The 14,500-nt window shown below is 42.9% G+C and overlaps 1 pseudogene; it reads left to right on the top strand.

The window, feature by feature from the left end:
* The first annotated feature begins 6,119 nt into the window (after positions 1 to 6,119).
* Positions 6,120 to 6,239, top strand: LOC136650735 (5S ribosomal RNA; annotated as a pseudogene).
* The last annotated feature ends 8,261 nt before the right edge of the window (positions 6,240 to 14,500 follow it).

Raw genomic sequence — 14,500 nt, forward strand, 5'->3', positions numbered from 1 at the left:
AGTTATTAATTGAGAAGAATGGCCACACAGCCCAGAAAAGAAGTGAAATGAAACCAATCATGGGAAGTATTATATTGGCGGAAGGGAAGTGTAAACCGAATGTTAAACCGAGTGTTAAGTGTATGAAGGAGGTGAAGTGGTGGTGGTGTATATCACAGCAGGAATGACCCAAGTAGCTTATAATAAAAATGAAGTTAACAGCAATGACATCTTACTTATGGTGCATGCAGTCCTGGCAGGGCCAGCCCATCCATGAGGCCAACTGAAGTGGTTGCATCAGGCAGCAGATTGGTTGGGGGGCACTCATCTCTGTCTGCATACTTGCCTCCACTGTTCCTCCTTCTCCTTTCAGACTGGTAAAGGAAGAACTGAACTGAGAAGAAGAGGAAATGAGGAGGGGAGGGGAGAGCTGAGCTAGAGCATGAAAGCATTAATTAGAGCAGAGATGGGCAAACCCAGGCCTGCGGGCCATTTGTGGCCCTTGGGAATGCCCAGTCTGGGCTACTGGGAGCCTTCAGTCTCCAATGAGCCTCTGGCCCATCAGAGATAGTTGGAGCCTGTGCTGGCCTGCAACTGCTGGTCTGACTGCCAGGTGTGAGCTACAGGCCAAGTTAGAGCAAGGCCTTTTATAGTCTTCATGTGTTTTCTGCTCTTCCCTTGGTGTTATTTTACCCCCCCCCCCCATCGCCTCTGAACAACTTATGTCTCCATGTGTTTCTGGCTTGGTCTGGGTTGGTCTGTATGTTTTCACTGAGCAAGAGTTCATAGTTCTCAGGTGGTTCTACATGGCTGTATTATAGTTCTCATGTGTATTATAAATAATACTTTCCAGCACTGGCATAGTGGTGCCAATGGGACGTGTGCTGCATCCTGCAGTTGGGTGTCACTCATGGAGGTCTCCTCAAAGTAAGGGAATGTTTGTTCCCTTACCTCAGAGCTGCATTACCCTTATATCAGTGCTGGAAAGCTGGATAGCACTGACATAAGAGGTTAGGATTGTGCCCTAATGTATTCATTTATGTCAATTTATGTCAAATTATTCAAATTTGAAATGTATATTAGTTCTTTTTTCCCCCAGTGTCAGAGAGATGATGTGGCCCTCCTACCAAAATATTTGTCCAAAATGTTAGAACATTAGAGAGTGGAAGGAGCAGGGGCCAGCACATCATTGGATAAGTAGGGCAACATTTGGCATGGGGCCTCAGGCATCATGAGGGCTTGGACCAACCTGGGTCTTGGGCATTGGGACCATGCATGCCAACCTCTAAATTGACAATTTCAAAAGTTTTAGAAGTACAGATCTCCTTGGTGTGAGAAGATGAAGTCAAATTCAGAGCAGAAAATGATAGGTCAGAAAGAAACCAGGACACATCCCTATTTGGTCAGGGGTGCCATGTGGACATATCAGGATTTCAGGGATGGAGACTGGAAGAATGTGGAGTTTCCTGGCATTTACCTGATAGAAATCAGTTTGACCAATCAGATCAGTACAATATGAGCTGGTTTGGCAATCCTAACCATCACATATTGTGAATGATCAAAAAATAGGGAAGCGTTTGCTCGTTATGCTCAGAAATCACTCATTATTTGCCACATGACAAAATGGACACTGCAGTGAGCATGCTAGGTGCTGCCAGTACCACAACATTGGCTTCTTGGTTTGAGAAGTTTCAGCTCAAAAATAACAAAGGATTGTGGATTGATGAGCAATATTTGAAATCGGGTGGAATATCACCCGTCCACTTAGCAGCAGGCTCAGTCGGGAAAAAAAAAAGATCCGAATGAAACAGCAAGAATTACACTGATAGATATGGTCATACCATCTGTATCAAATGAAGGTGAAAGGGTGAAAATGCCAAATAAAGCATCTTCTAGCTTCACATCCTTACAGTGCCTTCTTTTGTACAAGTTCCACCCAACACATTACCGCTGATGCATTATTAACCAGTCGCCTCCTGGGAGCGATGGAGATTTACTTGCCTTGAACAAGATGCTGGGATGGCAGATTGCATCAGGTCTTTATGCCATGTCATTTCAGAATGTAATTGGCCCTATACAGCAAGCTATTCCTGTACAGCCAAGATGTTTGTGTGCCAGTGCATGACACCCGCTTCTCTATAAAAAGGGCATGTATACCATTCTGCACCAGCTGCTAGGTTTTTTTTTTCTTCCAGGTTTCAGATATCACAAAGTCATTAGGCAGAAAAAAATTAAACAAAGTTCTCTAGTCTTTTCTTGCTTTGTAAAATATTTACGTAGAAAGAATTGGCTGGAGAGGCTGGGCTCTTTCTTTCTTTCTCTCTCCGACATTTATGCATGCCAGAAAAAGCACCGAAAAGCTAACAGCTCTTTACAAGGAGCCAAACAAGTGTATGAAGACAAGAAAAGGGTGGCACAAATCCATTTTAATGTGTTAGGAAGGAATACTTTTAAAAACAGGATTTGGGGGGAATGGGATTTAACATGGTGACTTCCAGAAAATTCAAAAACAGACCGGATAGTGTCAGATGTCACTATCTTAAATGGTGACACTATTAAAAGTGACATGATGGTGACACTAACTTCAATTGCAATGGGGTTTTCATAGAACCATCTGCAACTTACCAGTGCCAGGGTTGGGGTTTTTTTAACCTCTTATCCCACCATGCGGTGTCATATGGTTTTAGCATCTGGTCAGTTTTCATTTTGCCTTCTCCACAGATGATGTAATGTAGAATACACAGATGCATAATTATGCCAAAGACTGTAGGTTAAAAGGAAGCAGACATTATGGATTTGTGTGGTATTATCTCGGATGTGGAATAAACAGCATTGTTGTCTTGGCGTGGGAGATTCAAAGGTCATTACAGTTTTTGGGATGATCTACTGTGGCCAATGCCAGGGACAAACACAGCTTCCCTAAAGAACGACTGCCATTGCTCTCAAGATCGTATACAAACTGGTTTACCAAAATAAAGGGCTTGATGTGTAATCTGTTGGCCAAGCAAAGTGCAATTTTTGGTTTATTGACTGCTCTTTTTGATCCTCTGTTCTAAATTTGTTGATCATACATGTACTCACTGAGCTTTGAGACAGCAGAATGAAATCTGGTGCTCAAGTTCAGTGAATAATGTTGAAACACCAGCTCAATCCTCACACCTGTTTTCAAAGGGAAGGGGAAAATACAAAATACAACACAATCGGTACAGAGTTGAATAGCCCCATTGCAGGGCTGCTTCCCTTACTCACAGGGACAAATGTCCCCTTCCCCTGAAGAGATGTTCGGAGCCGTCCGCGGCAGCCTGGTGTCCATAGGATGCAGCAGCAGCCATTTTGGCAGTGCTGTAGCCCAGCAGCGGACCTCCCTGGCCCCATGCCCGGGGCAAAGGTCCACAATGGCACTCCCCACAGGCTACCACCACCACCCCCACAGAAATTCACTCCCTACTCACCTTGCCCCACTCATGGAGCCTTGCGCAACCCAGGAACGCATTGGAAAACCAGAAGCGCAGTTTCTGCTCCCGTCAGGAGCCTCAGAGAGGTTTCCGCAGGGTCCTGGTGCCTCGCGCCTGGGGCTTTTTCCCCATTGGACCTTATGGTAGGTATGCAACTGCTGCAGTCCTGGACACTGGGCAGCTCAGGATTGGGCTGCCCTTCTCATGTTCTTGCAATATTGGTCATTATTACTATATTTTGTGATTTATATAGCTCCAACTGTCTTTGTAACACTTTTTAGATACAGGAAAACAGGTCTCTGCCCTGAGGAGCTTACACTGCAAGATAAAATTTGGCAGAGAGGTGACAGTAAAGGGATGGAAGTGGAGGCAGATATACAGGGGAATAAAATCTGGTTATTTCATCTGTATGTGCTTAGGATTAGTTACAATAGTATAGGACCTATGGGTTTATGCCAAAGACATTAGAGAAAGAATGATTCTGACGTCACAAAAGTTCTATGGGTGTCACAGAAAAATAAAGATAGCATGTTCCCCCTGGCCCAGATTTTGGAGAGATCTGGACTATTTACCTAGAAGTCTGAACATAACCAAGAATTTCTCTTTCAGATATCTGGAATACCTCATACTGCTGCTTATTTGTCTTGGACTTTGCTGTAGCCTTCTGACAGAAATTCTCTCAGCTGCCTCCTCCCTTTGTATTCTTTCTCAACTGGGCCAGGGACTGGAATGGAACAACAAAGGAGATGACACACTTTTTGTTATGAAGGCCTCAGGCTTCCCAGAGCCTTTGGTAGAGGTCTCAATGTAGAGGGAATAATGCGAGATGTACTAAGTTTTAAAATTTTCAGCAGTCAAATGCTGAAAGTTGTGAGTGTGTGTTCTCCAGCTCCAAGCCACGACTATGAAAAGCTCATGTAAACCTAAACCAGTATTCAGTAAGCAAATAACCACTGGGGCTTGGAAAGAAACAGTATGAAATAACAGGAATCTTTCCAATATGCAAGAGGAAGAAAAATGTTTTGCTGGCTGTTGACTTGAGGGATGTCAGATGCCAGCCTGAACAAGTCTCTGGTGCACTGTGAGCCTTGTGGCAGGAAGAAGATTGTTCTGCCCTATTAGTAGATCAGCTTTTCAAAATCTCTTTAGGGCAGGTGACAGAAAATGGTGTTCTCTGAGACTTGAAGAAGATACAGACAAGATAAAGGATGCAGGTGGATTTGGTTTCCTAAAGTTAGAATTGCATAGTCACATGGCCAGTTTGTCTGTGTGTGCGTGTCTGTCTGTCTGCGTGGTGCCTCAGGTTTGCTGTGGCCTGTCTTCACAGTGGTGATGTTTCGGTGATGCCTCTCATGTTGTTATGTTCAGATACCTTTCAGTACATTTCACTTTCACAAAAGGACTGGTGAGCATGTGCCATCTGGCTTCATTTGCTCTCTTTCTCTGTTTTAACTGTACTTAATTGTCCCTTCTCTAAACAAAGGCAAAGCACTGAAGGGACTTATGGGTGTTTGACATGCCAATAAAGGTTTCAGAACAACAGACTTATGGGTGTTAGTAGCACAGTTAGCCATGTGGGGCTATGTGTTCTTTTGTTAAGTTATATTTTGTAAGTTGTTATCGCAAAAAGTTAATGTTTGGGAAGAATATTGCAGAAACAGAAAAAAAGTGTTGGCATCAAATTCTCAGAGGGAAGACTGAATCAAACCTTTGACAAGTTTTAAGACAGCAGCTGGGTAGAAGAGTTGGGGTCTTTGTAAACACTTATATAACTTTCACAAACACATCAAAAATTTGTGGGAAATATGTCCTGTTTTGTGCGTGCACCAGAGTTTAACGGAGCATAGGCCCAAGAACTCTCTGTACCTGAACCGAACCCACAGATAAGGACCCACTTTAAGCCCCTTTTTGGTGTCAGGTTGCTGTGGGCCTTGAGACAATGTCCTACACTGGATCATCCATGGCCCTCCTGCCTATCGTCGAAGGTGCATTGGGGTCTACCACTGGTACTGAGGATTCAGGGATCACTAAGTGGCCTTCTGTCAGGTAGAGGCCTTCAGCCAGTGCCTAACCTGGTCATCCTAACACCAACCCTGGCCCCTTTCACACTAAGCAGGATATGGCCAGCTGGCACATCTGATGAGGGATCATCAGTTGAGGTCCTGTTTTCCCCTCCATATATTTGCTGTATGTGTGGAAAGAGAACTCCTGCACAGGATTATAGATGAGAAACAATGACAAGCAACAGCTTGATGTCTTTTTCAGCAGCAGTTAGCCAGAGCGCTGAATATGAATGATGTGTACTTATTCTAGGATATGAGTTAAGCATACAAAAAGATATCCTTACAAAAATGGCATAACCACTTCTGCACTTTTTCTATGAGGTGGGAATGTCCACAGAAGTGATAGGGGATGTTTTACACGTCCCTAACTGAGGCGCCATTGTCCACAGAGTCCATGCTCATCGCAGTAGCAGCTCAGCTAACAGATTCTGCAGATTTTCACAGAGCTTCGGGAATGTTCAAAACCTGTTTTACAAGGCACTCTGGTGGGAGAAAAGAAATGAGTGTGTATAACATGGAAAAAGTGATGACTTTATCACACCAACTTCAACTTTTCAGAAGGAATACTAGCATGGCAAAAAATATTGCCAACCTAGGGCAATATAAAATAACAAAGACAGATTTTTACAGCAACTGTTACCCTGCACATCCCCGATCTTGTCTGATCTCGGAAGCTAAGCAGGGTCAGGCGTGGTTAGTACTTGGATGGGAGACCACCTGGGAATACCGGGTGCTGTAGGCTTATACCATAATCTTTCGAGAATGAAGGTTGCCAACCAGGCCAGGCAGATTTTTAAACAGTTCCTGAAATGCAATGAAAATAGGATAGAACATCCAAGGATGACATGAGAAAGCAAAAATGCAAATGTAAAATATGATATGATGTGAAAATTGAGACATGTTTTAATCTACATGTCTCAAGAAAACGTATGCCCATTCTGTAGTGTCAAATTTATTAAACTGTAATTCACACATATATTGCATATGGTGTAGCCAGAAGCAGCTGCCTGACCCAGTTAGGCCCCAATCCTAAAGCACTAGTGCTGGGTGCTGTAAATGTGCTGTAAAGCAAAATAGAACTATAGCCAGCATAGACTTGAGAAGACCCATTGCGGAGCTTGTGACTCCTTCCCCCAAGGTGACCTCCGAATGCTTCCTGGCACCCTCTGGATAGAGGCATAGCCACTTTGATGCTGCTTCTCCCACAGGTGCCGGGAAGCTCAGGATTGAACTGTCAATTTATTTAGTCAGTCAGTCAGACACAGACAGACAGTCAAGCGCTTGAATTTTCCCCTATACATTGCTGACATCATTGACTAACACACAAATAAATAAATAAATAAATAAATAAATAAATAAATAAATAAATAAAACAGCACAGTTCTGTGAATTTCTACTCAGAAGTAAGCCCCATTGAATTCAATGGGGCTTTCTATTTGGTAAGCATGGACAAGATTGTAGCCTAACAGCCCAATTGGATCCCGTACCACCAGCACCAATACATCCTCACCAAGCTGCATCCTATGGTGGGAATGATCTGAGAACCTGCAGGAGGTGAATGAAAACATTTTGCACTTACCTTCTGGTCGGTTGCCCGATTTCCAGTGGGTCTCCTTGGACATAGGCCACATATTTTGGTGGCACGTGTCTATAGAAAGGAAAGGGGTGGGAAGGTTTTTAAAATAGGAGATAGTGCACTATTGTCACTCAATGCACCCCTCCTGCACTTTCCTCAGCCCAGTTCCTCCCCTTCCTGAGCCAGAAACACCCCCACAGCTGACTTACAGGTGTTTCAGACTACATGGATGCCACTGCTACATGGATGACATTTTGCCATTTCTGGTAACAGCCTGGTTGCATGCTAGTATAGATTGTTACATTTTGTAATGCCATAAGTCCATCTGTGCTGCTGGAATGTGAGTTCTAGCAGTGCAGCCCGATGACAGGATTGGGCTGTAAGAGATCTGCAGGCATTCACCAATGTGTGTGCTGGGATGCGAGTTCCACACATGTCCTTCAATTGCTTCCCTGAAAAGTTCAAATGTTGCAGGATTTCTACAATGAAGTAAGTACGAGTTGGAGCTCATTACAATGTGTGTATATTTTTGGGATACCCTATATATTCCATAAATGCTTTATTTTACAGTAATACCTCAGAGAACAATGGGATTTTGTGCTCAACAAAAATGTAAGTTTAATCACAAGCAGCAGTGGACCTGCCATTGAACAAAAGGGGCAAATGCCCTGGGCATTGAGCCTTGTGCACCTTTGGGATCGCATGGGAAGGTTTTTGAGGCTCCTGACATAGTTAGAAACTGCACTTCCGGTTTTTCGGAAGCACAATTTAAGACCACAGGAAAGCCTCACAATGCATCCCCAGTGAATCCTGCAGTCACCTGAGGCTCTGTCGTGATCCAGGTAAGCGGAGGGAGTGGCTTTGTCTGGGGGGGGAGCTCCATGGTGGTCCTTTGCCCCGGGGCGCCGCAGGGGTAGGTCTGCCACTTATCACAAGATCACTCCACTTACAGCAAAATGAACTATGCATACATAATTGTTTTTTCAGCTGGAAGTTACTTCCTTTGTGACTTGATGAATTCGGAAAGCACAGGCAAATATGGCTTGTCCAGTCAGATTTTGTATCAGAAACAAGATATATAGATCAACCACTCTACAAAACCCAATTGTAATTGTACATACAAATGAGCCCAGTGGATGGGCAATAGACAGACTACGGTAGTTTGTTTTCCCAAACAAGCTGCTATTGGCGCTGTTAGTTCAACTGAGATTGATCTAGAGCACTAATTGAAGAAGAATAGTAATGTGACAATGATATATCTGACCAGCTTTGGTTCTGCCAGCTTGCTTGCATTTGCAAGAACTAGATCCATTTCAGGGTGATCAGACAGCTGAGCTCTGGCAAGAACTCACCAAATTAGCTTTGACTTCAGGCACAATCCTAACCCCTTATGTCAGTGCTTTCCAGCACTAGCATAGCAGTGCCAATGGTGCGTGTGCTGCATCCTGCAGTTGGGTGGCACTCATGGAGGCCTCCTCAAAGTAAGGAAATGTTTGTTCCCTTGCTTCGGAGCTGCATTGCCCTTATGTCAGTGCTGGAAAGCACTGACACAAAGGGTTAGGATTGCGCTCTACATTATTTTTCAGAATATGTATTCTGTGTCAGTTAGAAAATTGAGATAATTGTTGTGTTTATTAGTATTAGAGACTGAGCTCTTGGTTCTCTCTCAGTGTTTCCTTGGTATGCGATTTCCATTTTGATCTTCAGAGGCATATCAGATTGGTTCCTAGTTGAGATGCTTTATATTCCACTGGGATCATTGTACAAAAACAGAGCTAGGAGTCAATTTTGTGAAATATAGTTTCATAAAATGTATCTGATCATGAAAAACTTGGGTTCATATTTTCCAATAGCTTGAAATTCATTGGGTATTATTTTCTAAGTCATTGTCTCTCAAGATTATAAACAGTGATGAGTAAATTCCCCTTGGCTCAATCCCATATGAATTCATCTGAAATGAATTCATCTGACCCCCCCCCTCCCAAATAAAAAATTCAGAAAAATACTTTATTTTTCTTAATTCACTTCTAAAATTTGGACATGCATTCTTGATATGAACAGGAGGACAACAGGGCCTGAACAGGGCATGTCAGGAAGCAAGGAAAGATATAGTATATGGCACAAGTCACTTGCACAAGGTGCCACCCCCTTCCCATGTCCTGACCCATCTCCTGGCCTCTCCCATTTCTACCAGTGTTCTCCTCCCTCTGCTCTATCCCATCCCTACTGCTAACTCATTGTCGGTAAGTGGGTGGGTACTCCATCATACTCTAGCAGATGGTGGGCCTCTGAGGTCTTTCCACTGGTGTGCCAGCTATATACGGCTTTGTGTGCTACCAGAGCAGTTTTTATGACTGTCATAAGGCAATCTCAGCTGGCAGAATGCTAATTCTGCCAGTGGATCCTCCCTATAAGATTGGACAGTAAGAAACATGAAAAATCATGATATAAAACTTAATCTAGTAATGTTTCTTGGATTTCAATTAAACTTTGATTGCTTTACACACACCTTTACTTGTTTAGGAACATCTGAGAGCTTCTGCCCATCTGGGTAGTCCTGGGAGAGCATCACTTGAGTCTGCTTATGTGTAGATCTTATCTCCCAAGTAAGTTCATGAGGAGGAACTGGAGCTGCTACCTGGAAGAAGAAAGAACCTGGCTCATATTGTCATACATTGGAGATAAAATGGAATTTTGATTTGTTGACTGATTGGCAACCACATTTCACAGGTTTGACCCTGATTCAGGATTCATTTTCTCTCTTTCTTGCAAACCAGATGAGACCAACTAATGACACATCTTCGCTACAAATTCTGTGTGGTTTATACCTGCTTTAAAATGATGAATTCCCAAATAATCTTGGGGATAATAATATAGCAGAAATAGTTGAGAATTTTTTGGTTAGAGTTTCTGAACCCAAATATTGCCACCACCACCACCCCATCTACAGTTTCCAAGGCTCCCCAGTGACTGAACAATGATTGAACAAATGACTAGCAAATTAACGTAGGTTTATGGTGTAGATGTGTCCTCCTAGAAAAATTATGTCCTACTAGAAAAAAAAATAACACTAATATTATTTTGGAATGAATTACTATGCCTGTATAGATCCAACTCAAAGCAGAATCTTAAGACTTCTGGGTGGGAATTTTGGCTGGACTGTACAAACACACAGATGATGCTAAGTTAACACTTTGGCTGCCTACCTCTGTAGCCATCTGTTAAACAGGCACTGAGCTGGGATAGCAGGCAGTGTGCCAGTTTCACTATGACTTGGCTGACAAACAGATAATTTTCAACAGGCAAGGTCTAAGAAGACTCGACTATGTGTTTTGTATGGAGTTCTTTGGTTCAGCAATGGAAAGTGTTCATTTGAATTGGTAATTTCACAGGTTCTAACTGGTTTTTATTAACTAATATCACAGCAATTACACACACACACACACACACACACACACACACACACACACACACACACCTAGAGAGAGAGAGAGAGAGAGAGAGAGAGAGAGAGAGAGAGAGAGAGAGAGAGAGAATGTATCCTAAATTCAAATATTGAACTTAGGTTATTATTTATTCTGTTTTATTTTCACTCAGGTATATACTGCTATTTCTAGCCCAAATATGACCTCAAGGTAACTTACAATAAAATCAATAAAATCAATACAAGTCTAATTAAATGAAACAAAAGATAACCAAGCCACAGCATCAATATTAGGACAATTAAAACAAGCAGGTCAGTCAGTTAATCCCAAAGCCTTTGAAACAAAAACGCTTTCACATAAACAAAGAATTCGCAAAGAAAGACTCTGCCCACATATTCCACTTTCTTTATTTGAATTTGATTTATTTTAGTTTATTCCCAGCAATATCGCTGGCACAGGTCTGAGCAGACCCAGTGGCCCGGCAAGGGCTTACCCTAAGGCAAGGGAACAAAAATTCCTTTACCAAAGGAGGCCTCCAGAGGCCAAACTCCACCATGGGCTACTACACTGATGCCACTGTATCTCTGTACAGGGAGTTAGGATTGGGCTGTAACATTGGAAACATAATTCAGGGCACAGTCCTAACCCCTTATGTCAGTGCTTCCCAGCACTGGCATAGTGATGCCAATGGGACATGTGCTGCACCCTGCAGTTGGGTGTCACTCACGGAAGCCTCCTCAAAGTAAGGGAATGCTTGTTCCCTTACCTCAGAGCTGCATTGCCCTTATGTCACTGACATAAAAAAGCACTGACATAAGGGGTTAGGATTGCGCCCTCAGTCTATTGGTGCATGAGAGAGATGGAACTACCCATCCTCCTAGGAGTGCATGTCTTGTGTGTTCTGCATTAATCACTAATCTGGGGGTGCCTCTAGATTGGATGGAGGGAAGCACTCAATGGTGACATATAGAGAGAGTCTCTGGGTCACTCTGCTGTAGATCTCCAAAGCAAAGGCAAAGCAGAATCACCTGTCCTGACAGGAGGTCAGGTGGAAAAAAGAAAGGCCAAAGTCATGAACCCTGCAGAGACACACAGGCTAGCTTTCTCTGTGAGAAAGGGAAAATTGGATTCATAGGAATACTGAGAGCTCAATCCTATGTGTATCTATCCTGAAGTAAGTTTATAGGGAAGTAACAGCACAATCCTATGGTTTCTGCCACCCAGAGGAACAGGGGTGCCAAAATGGTGACCCCAGGAAGGCCCCAGGCCCTGCAATGGGGCTTCTCAAATCTGTGCCGGCTATTTTGCCAGCGACTTGAGAACCTCCATGTCATGACACAGAGGATAGGACTAACACAGTCTCCATGTCTGACACAGAGGCTAGGATCCTGCAAAGGAGGCCTCTGCCAGTCCCACACCTCTCCTGGGTCAATTCCTCCCCCAGCCTGCCCAATCCCTGCCCCCCCCCCTTGGAACACCTTCCCCTACCACAAAAGGCCACACCACTGCCTGGAGGTCTTTCTTACCATTGACGGCTGTGCGGCATCCTCCTCTTTGTGCTGGGCGTAGCACCAACTGGTGCTGGCCTGGCGACTGCTCTGCCACTTCCCACAGTGCCAGAAACATATTTATGACATCTAGTGCTGGTGCTGGAGCTCAGCACCAGCACTAATGGCCCATAGAATTGGGCCCTAAGTCCCATTACAGTCAACTGGATTTACTCCCAGCGAAGTGTAAATAGGAGAGCAGCTTTAGGGCTCAATCCTATCCAACTTTCCAGCACCAATGCACCTCCAATGCAGCCCCAAGGTAAGAGAATGAATGAAGAGGCTTCTGAACTATATTGCTTGTATGACTGGGTACGCTCCCAGTTACTTGTAACCCCCGCCCCCCCAAGCAACCAACTTTAGAAGACTACAGATGTAATTATTTGGTTAAAACTGGGAGAGTCAGGGACTGGCACTTACAGATTTCATTAAGGGAGCCCCACCTCCCCTCCCACTATAATCTGAGAACTGTTACATAGTACACATGTGTTCTGGCACAGAGCTTGGAAATTAGCATCCTAGTCTGATAGAGTTGGCATCAAAATTTGGAAAAAGTGAGATTTTAAGCAAATCTCAGGCTTCATCCAAAGATGAAACATCTGAAAATTTTCAAGGGTAGCCAAATGAGTTTCTATAAAACCAGTGCAGTTTCTTATGGGGTTTCTGTACATCGTTAATCTCTGGTCAAATCATTTATAGCGACACTGCAGCTTCCCCCTGCTGTTCTATACAATCTTTTTCAAGAGGAGCTTTTAAGGACAAAAGATAAAAAAGAATACATGGAGCATACACAAATGAGGGAAATACAAAAGGAGGAAGGGATAATGGAACAGTGAATTTTATGCAATGCCCAATGGAAGAAAACTGACACATTGAATGGTAAAATCGCATAATTGTATTACAGACAACACAAGGCCTTGATGGTGACAATGTACAGTAGTTTAAAGTACTTTAAAAGTGGAGTTTGGAAAGTTATGACTTGCCTGTAGTATTTAGTTAATCTGGTCTTAAACGTTCGGCTGTTATCAAATGATTTGACGGATGACAAGTCAATTTCATAGCCTAGGAAGCTTTTGGGCTCCCCTTGCCACTAAATATGCAGACACATGAACTGTTGACTCAATGAAGTTATTCAAACAGAGAATTTATCACTGATTATTATCAGGAATAGACCTAGCAATTCATAAATTCTCTACAAACTCATTTTATAACTTGTCATTTTTGGTAAATGGCTAGTCCTCGTGGTGGAAATAGCCAGTTGCTTGAAGCATTAGAAACCAAGCCAAAGCTATATTTTCCTTGTGTGTGGGAATAAAAATACATCTTTGTGTTAGAAAAGATAAAAAAAAATAATCTACTAGAAATATGGGTTAATTTTGCTAGAACAGAGTCAAACCTTTTTCATCAAAGAAATTGTCATGTTTACTGGTGTTAAGCAGGTGTCACAGATCATATTTTGTACATAGTTCTGAAATGCTTAAGATACAGACACGAGAACTATGGATTGCTCTAAGGTGTTCTTTCAAAAGCACAATTTTAAAACATAGCCATACTCCCAGAAATCATTTACTTGTGTGTAAATCTCTTTAACTGTAAAGTTAATTTGTTTAAACAGCACTGAGGATGAGTGTTCATAATAGAATTTCACAGAGAAATGTCACCACGAAGCAAGAAACTCATAATTTTCATGTGCTTGGTTGTTTTGTTTTTATAAGAAGTACCCACACTTTGTTAAGTAAAGCTACTTTATTGCATGTAGAGCATGCTGTATGATTCATGAATACCCCTATATAAGAGAATGGGTCCAATCCTATCCAATTTTCCAGTGCTGGCGCAGTAGTGACAGTGCTAATGATGAAGCCTATCTATCTTTGCCTTAGACATGACTCCCTTTTCCAAATTTCAAAGTGTATAGCACAGCCTTTGAAGCCCAAGGTCTCAGCTTCTGTGAAACTAGCAAAACAGCTTTCTAAAATGAGTCTTTCAAGCAGCTTTTTCTGTGAGACTATGATTTTTCTAAATAAAAACAGCCTTTCTATTCTGTATGCCTTTATGCTTTAGCAGTGTGGCTTTTAAGCTTTTGCCTCAATGGCATATTACCCTGGTCATTCTATCACCTTCCATCAGAACCAGGGGACATCCACGAAAGCTGAGTGTTGGGAGAGTTAGGACAGACAGAAGAAAATATTTCTTTACCCAGCGTGTAATTAGTTTGTGGAACTCTTTGCCACCAGAAGTAGTTATGGCATCTTGCCTGGATGCCTTTTAGAGGGGATTGGACAAATTTCTGGAGGAGAAGTTCATTACGGGTTACAAGTCATAGTAGGTATGTACAAGCTCTTAGAGGCAAGCTGCCTCTGATTGCCAGATGCAGGGGAGGGCACCAGGACGCAGGCTGTGCCTATTGTCTTGTGTGCTCCCTGGCACATTTGGTGGGCCACTGTGAGATACAGGA

Source organism: Tiliqua scincoides, chromosome 4 (assembly GCF_035046505.1).
Source record: "Tiliqua scincoides isolate rTilSci1 chromosome 4, rTilSci1.hap2, whole genome shotgun sequence".
NCBI classification, from domain to species: domain Eukaryota; kingdom Metazoa; phylum Chordata; class Lepidosauria; order Squamata; family Scincidae; genus Tiliqua; species Tiliqua scincoides.